The sequence below is a fragment of the Austrofundulus limnaeus genome, unplaced genomic scaffold (assembly GCF_001266775.1).
Source record: "Austrofundulus limnaeus strain Quisiro unplaced genomic scaffold, Austrofundulus_limnaeus-1.0 Scaffold71, whole genome shotgun sequence".
Taxonomy (NCBI): Eukaryota; Metazoa; Chordata; class Actinopteri; order Cyprinodontiformes; family Rivulidae; genus Austrofundulus; species Austrofundulus limnaeus.
In genome coordinates this window covers 1,090,716-1,097,458 of record NW_013952473.1, presented here as the reverse complement: position 1 = coordinate 1,097,458, position 6,743 = coordinate 1,090,716, and the positions used below count along the sequence as shown (strand labels likewise).

Sequence of the window (6,743 nt, the reverse complement as noted above, 5' to 3'; positions counted from 1 at the left end):
GAATCAAACCATACAACACCAGAATTCTGGATCTGAGTGAGGTTTATTGCCACCGGAGCTGACAGGAAACCACACTGGCGAAAAACCTGGAAGTTCATCAATTTATACATGGTTCTTCAATGCCTGGATTTGCCCCCTACTGACCTACAGCTGAATCACAGGCATTCAGACAAAATTCTCTCCTACTGTTCTCATAACGGTTGATTATGTGTTGTCATTTAATTCGGACATGTAACTAATCTATATCAATCAAAACATAATAGATTAAACATTGTCAACATTATAAAAAGGAAAACCTAAGAATACAGTGTTGATTGTGCTTCTAACATCAGTACTAACCTCTAATAACTATAAATTTCTTCATAACTTTAACTCAAATGAAAATGCAGTGTGTGCAGCCATATGAACACATGCAAAACTGGCTGCAGTCCCCAACAATTAAGCACTCAACATTTCTTAAAGCTATTTTTCTCCATTTTGTGCTTTGTTTCTCACATTTTTATTACACTGCCTGGCCAAAAAAAGGTTACCCAAAAATAAAAAATAAAAAAATAAAAAAATTATAAAAAAGGAGGTCACACACTAATATTTTGTTGGACCACCTTTAGCTGATTGTGGCACGCATTCGCTGTGGCATTGTTTCGATAAGCTTGCTTTAATTTTTCACCAAGATCTTGCATTGATGATTGTAGTTAATCAGCTGACCGCTTCACAAAGTCTTCTCCAGCACATCCAAAAGATTCTCAATGGTCTCTGTGGAGCCATGTGTGTAAATGATGTCTCATGCTCCCTGAACGACTCTTTCGCAATTCCAGTCCCATGAATCCTGGCATTGTCAACTTGGAATGTGCATCAGGAAAGGAAAAAATCCACAGATGGAATAACCTGGACATTCAGTATATTCAGGTAGTCTGCTGACCTCATTCTTTGAGCACATAGCTACTGTTGCTGAACCTAGACCTGACCAACTGCAGCAACCCCACATCATAGACCTTAGTTACATCCAGGTGGTGATGTTTTTTGGCCAGGCAGTGTAGTTTGCTTGCCTCTTGTTTCTGCTCTGGTCCCTCCCACTTTTACCTCTTCCCATTTGTCTCCCTCACAGGTGTTGGTCTTTTACGCTCGTTAAGGTCCCTTTATTTTGTGTCTTTCTGTTGGTTTGTTGTCAGTTCATTGTGCCTTGCACAGCCTATGTGTTTAGTTCTCCTCATGCTCTCTTCCAGTTTTTCTTGTAATTTAGTTTTCTCCCGCCATTTCAGCATTTTTTAATCAGTTTTGCTTTTTCCTCTGAGTTTCTAATGTTTTTGTGTTTGCTACCTTGGTTCTTTGTGCACAGACTTAACAAAAGGATTGCTTATCACCGGTGATTTTAAACTAAGATCATCTTATATTGAGATAGGAAAGCGTTGTAGCTGTTTTTGTCAAACTTTGAAAATGCCATTATGTATAATATTGTGCTATCTTGTGAGATCTCACACTGTTAGCGGTTTGGAGTATGTGTTGTAATCAAGTCTTAGCCACTACTATATAGCTCAGTACAGTAAGATTCACAGTGGTTGAGAAAATAACACAAAGAAAGAAATTGTTGAAGTATATTTAAAGAATATTTTTGAAAAGTAGGGTATTCCTTGTCAGTATTTGTAGAATATGCTAAGCTGTGGTAATCTTAAAAAGAGTTGTCTCCAAAAATGAATCTGGTGTAGATGTACGTCCAATGACTGTATTAATATTCATTATAATCTGACCATATTTTGGTCATAGGCAAACATTGTTTCCAGCAGTTAATGTTAATGTCTCAGGCAAATATCTTGCAATGACGAGTGTTTGAAGTATGCACTTTGGATGAATCTGTGCTACTACTAGAGTACATTTTAGCAGAATGTCTTTAAAACAGACCAGAATTTTTGTGCAGATCAGTTGTGCATGCCTGCCTCAGTTGATGGGAACACCAGTTCATTTTAGCATACCGAGTCATTAGAATCAGTACATTAAAATGTTTTGTGTCTTTTTTATTCCCATGTCTTGTTTTTACATTTTTGCGTTCTGCATGCACAGTCGATCTGCATTTGGATTCTTCTCCTTCCTGTCTATTGACAAATAGTACAAGAGCTGACCCAAAAAGGGCAGCCACCCCTTATTTGCATAATGAGGCAAAAATGTACAAGGTGATGTTAAAACAGGAAACAGAACAATGGAAAAACACATGGAAATAAAAGACTTGAAGAGAAAAAAATAACTATAAAACATGTTTTATACAATTTTAAGAGGCATCGATGCATCTACAAGTAAAAGGAAAACAAAAATTATAATATACTTTACTTTTGTCTTTTAAATCGTAGCCACAAGTCAGCTTTTGATTCGCTACGCATATCTTCCAACAGATGCTGGGGACGAATGAGTCACAATAAAATGCATCATCCGTTCCTCCTGTAAACACCAACCATTAGTTCTGAAAGAARAAAAAGTGTAGCTGCTCAGGAGCTTCAGCACTATCTCTTCTCCAACCCCCCAATCTCAGAGGACAGAAAACGCCTTCTCTCTTTTTGCTGCAGCGTATGCCTGTAATTTCTGCTGAGCTTTTCTGTTAATGAATGCACAGCGGTGGTCATAAACACAGAAAGAGAAGTCCACCCTCCGCTGCAAGAAGGGGCTGAAGAGAACAAAACGACAACTAAGAAAGAGTAGTTGCCAGCCTATTTAGTCATACAAATCCCTCACTTCATTTAGCATCCGAGTAAAGGCAGTTCACCCTTAGCAGTAATCTCTGTTGGGCATTTTACAGAACATCACCGATAATGACTGCACTTACAAGACAATAAGAGMCAGGCCAGGCTGTCGGCGTGGATTAAAAATGCATTAAAGAGGGTTTTTACTGCCATAATGTATCTGCAGAGGGCTAAAAGGGTGGCTGATCAATACTGCTGACATGGCAATTAATTTTGCCAGGTGCTTCTGGAGATTTTTAGTCCTGGAGCGAGCCTCCATATATATCAAACTGCTCCATGATGGAGGAGGAAGGCTGCTACAAGCAAATGCCCAGAATTGCAACTGATTCAAATCCCCAACCTACACTTTACAGAGCAATTAAAGGAATGAGTAGGACAACCCATCTTTATCGGTCTTCAATAAGTTATTTATTTTGTCAGTTTACTACATTTGTCATTTAACTAGAAGGAATTGTTGTTTCTTTTCCATTAACTCACTGGACATAAACTGCAGATAAGATGATAAAATGTAAAAGACAAAAAAGATGAATTACAATCTGTTCTCTATCTTGTTTGCACAGCAAAGATATATGATTTGAAAAGTTCCTGCATAACCAGATGGCACCTCACAGCTGAGTCAAAGTTGACGTTTCAGTAGTTTGTTAGACATAAGCTGGAAAATATAAACAGACTGATAAGCAGATTTTTCAAGTCACGTGTTCTGGTTAAAGGAAAACATAAAATAAAAAGCAGATGCGCTTAAATAGACCCCAGAGAGTTTTGTTTCCTAGCAAACAAAGTCTTTTTCTACACTTAATATTTTTTTAAATTTGATACATTTTCCTTGAACCAGTGTTGCAGTTTTCGAGGCCAGTCATGGTCTTGAAACTGGTCTTAAAGGCACAGTGTGTAGGATTTTGTCAAGTCTTTTAGCCAAAATTGAGATAATCACTAATGACAATAAATAAAAAAAACATGTCTAATCATTGCAGACAAAGACCTTGTTTTATTATTTTTACCTTATAAAAAGCTGTTTATATCTCCATGGTCGCGGGTTGCCACACAGGCAGCCGCCATCTTGCACCGCCATCTTGTCTACGAAGGCTCATGAAGGACAAACTGCGGTGGCGGCGTCAAAAACGGTTTTAGTTGTAATACTATAAATGTAGTATTTTTTTGTCTGTCATTGTAGCTGGGATAATTTTACTTATTAAAGCTCATAATCTTACCACTTGAAACATCACTAGCCCTGAAGCTGCTGGTAGACATCGCGGTTGGAATTATCAAAGGTTTTTGACACCTGAGAGACACCGTAGCAACTCCTTTGCGTTTGGAAGCGGGGGGKGGGGGGGGGGACCAGGGAGGATGATTCAACCACTCAACCACTAGATGTCGCTGAAAGCAACAAATCCTACACACTGGGCTTTTAAGATCACTTTTTGATTATGTTTTCCAAGGCACAATGGATCGATATCCCCACATTCATTTTTTACATAGACCAACACTCTGTGTTGGGAGCAGACATTTGTTGCATTGGAAATGTTCACGAAAAGCCTGATGCCTTTTTCTGCTGCAGTTAACAGGAGCACTACACCTTGTGAGGGTGTAACAAGCCCACCTTTATTTTTCTTTTGAAGCAGCTGATACAAATCATCATATTGAGGTTAGACAGCATTAGAGACCAAAGATGATTTACACACATCACAACACACCTCAGTTACATTCTGGCGCACCATAAAACCTGCAATGTATGTTATGATGTTCACAGCAAAYGGAGCAAGTTTTGGTGAGATCCATGTGCTGTACGTGTGGTCGATGTTGTTATCCATAAAAGTTGACTCAGCTGCTTCGTGTGGCATGACATCATTGACCCAGAGACACTGTGTGCTGTCCATGGAGTCAACATTTCCAGCTGAAGATGGTGATACCCCGCTGTGCACAATCATCTTACGGAAGATTGCCATGAACTGACGACAGCTTGGGTTGTTGTTAAATCCACCTGCATAATCACACATCCTAAATATCACTAGGTCTTTTAACAACTATGTTTCACAAATCATAGCCCAAAAGTACACTTGAAAGTGAAAGCAAATTATAACTCACCCGCTTTGCATACTGCACTGAAGAACAGCTCCAAGGGAGAAACTTTGGTTGACTAGAACTTYTGGTACCAATCTGAAAAAACTCTCTGTTGAAGTCAAACACACTCAAGTGCCTGTAAACATAAATCATTATTTATCATTTCAGATTGTTTTTTTTTTTAATTCACAGTGCACAAAAATAGCAGTGACCTGAAAGCATGTCTGTAAAATATTTTCCTCAATTTATTGTTATTTACATTCTGTGGGAATGTGGACATGATCAGTGTGCATTACAAATAAGTATTAATTTTATTTGTCATTACATTACCTTTGAGTTGAGTGAATCGGTGTTCCATCTGAACCCTTCAATGAATACAGGTAGTGTTTTATTGACTGTAGTTTCTCACCTACTTCCAAGCAGTTGCTCTGGCATATTGGATGTTTGTAACCACTGCAGTGTAGATTTCTTGAATTAAAAATGTCAAAGACAGTATCCACCTGCTGTAGCACGAGTGGATGTGTGCAAGGACAGGATTGCACAGTTAGTTTTAAAAACAAAGATGACACTGAAATAAATTTAGATAGATAAAAATATTACCACATGTCAAAAATAAATATATTTACTGTTACAGAGCTTTGGCAAGCAATCCACAAAGCAAATGTCAGGGTATTTTTTCTTTCTTTTTTCTTTTGCTTAATAAATTTAGATAAATAACAATGTGTGTGTTGTGTAAATATTACATACTTACTGTTACAAAACTTTAGTAAGCAATCAGGAGTGCAAATCAACACTTCTGTCTTTATTTTAATGGCACACCTTGATTCAACAGAAATACAAAAAACACAAGCAAAAAGTTTATTTTTCACCCTCCATYAATGGGAGATTTTATGTAGTTCACAATTGATTTTAATCCATTTCTTGTTAGCACTAATTCTGAACATAAACACAATGCTAAACATAGCCTTCTTATTTAAAAGAAAAAACAAACTTACCGATGAAATGTTATGAGGTCCGAACATTTTCCACTTCGATTGCTGCAAATGTACGCTGCACATTGACACAGCATTGCGGTTCTGTGTTCAACGGTTGATTGACTGTGTCAAGATGGAGTCGCGTTTAGCACACCCAAAGTCACGTGATAGCCCCTCTAGTAAATATACCTCATTGGGCCTCACAACAATGCATTGGGGGAGGGGTGCTCGTGGGGCGGGATCTCGGCTGCTGACTAAGCTCCAGGGACGAACTATGCACAAATAGGCGGTGCTTTGTTCAAGCAACAGATTAGGCAGCTCCACATGGCTACCACAGGAGATTCAAGGATTTTCTTAAATATGCATGAATGAGTCAAAGCAACACTCTGAGTATGTTGTTGATGAGGGCATTATAACATGATTTAAAAATCAAAAAAGTTAATTTTGCATAATACCCTCCCTCTCCCTCAGTTGAGCTTCTGCTCCTCAGTTCCTGCCACGCCCATCTCAGTTATTTCTCTGTTAGTCACAGCTGTAGTCACTCTCCCTTTTATGCTCAGCCCATAAATTCTGTCTCTTTCCATCTCCACCCCAGCAGAGCATTATTGGTTTCTACAGCCCACTACAGCTTCCTTGTGTTCCCCGTGCTCCTTCAGAGCTTCCTGTGTTTATAAGTGAGATTTCGGCTGACACCAGAGCTTTTTGTGTAATTTTTTTTCCTAATAAAGTAAGTTCCCTTTCAGTCAATTCACTCGGTACAACATATGTATGGGAACCACGCCCCTGCGTGTCCTGGCTGAAGCCACCTCTAATCACGCCTTTAGGCAGGTGACGTGATGACGACAGATGTCAGGCTCCGCCTGCACATATAAATATTGTCGCATCACCGTCACTCCTTAGTTCTACTGCTCTTCACCTCGCTCAGCTGTGCAGCGGGGCCAACATGTGTTGTACCTCGTTCCTTTCCTTCAGGGAACAGTAGTTA

The 6,743-nt window shown here is 39.0% G+C and overlaps 1 protein-coding gene and 1 long non-coding RNA gene across 2 annotated transcripts in view; both read right to left on the bottom strand.

The window, feature by feature from the left end:
* Nucleotides 1–6,743, bottom strand: part of LOC106519093 (protein kinase C-binding protein NELL1) — a gene marked incomplete in the record, with an annotated part of 155,797 nt that overhangs the window by 61,565 nt on the left and 87,489 nt on the right.
* LOC106519094 (uncharacterized) lies at nucleotides 4,304–5,808 on the bottom strand. The gene is made up of 3 exons (XR_001310399.1): nucleotides 5,198–5,808; nucleotides 4,809–4,920; nucleotides 4,304–4,704 (listed from the first exon to the last, which is right to left on the bottom strand). It is a non-coding gene; the product is annotated as an uncharacterized LOC106519094 (long non-coding RNA).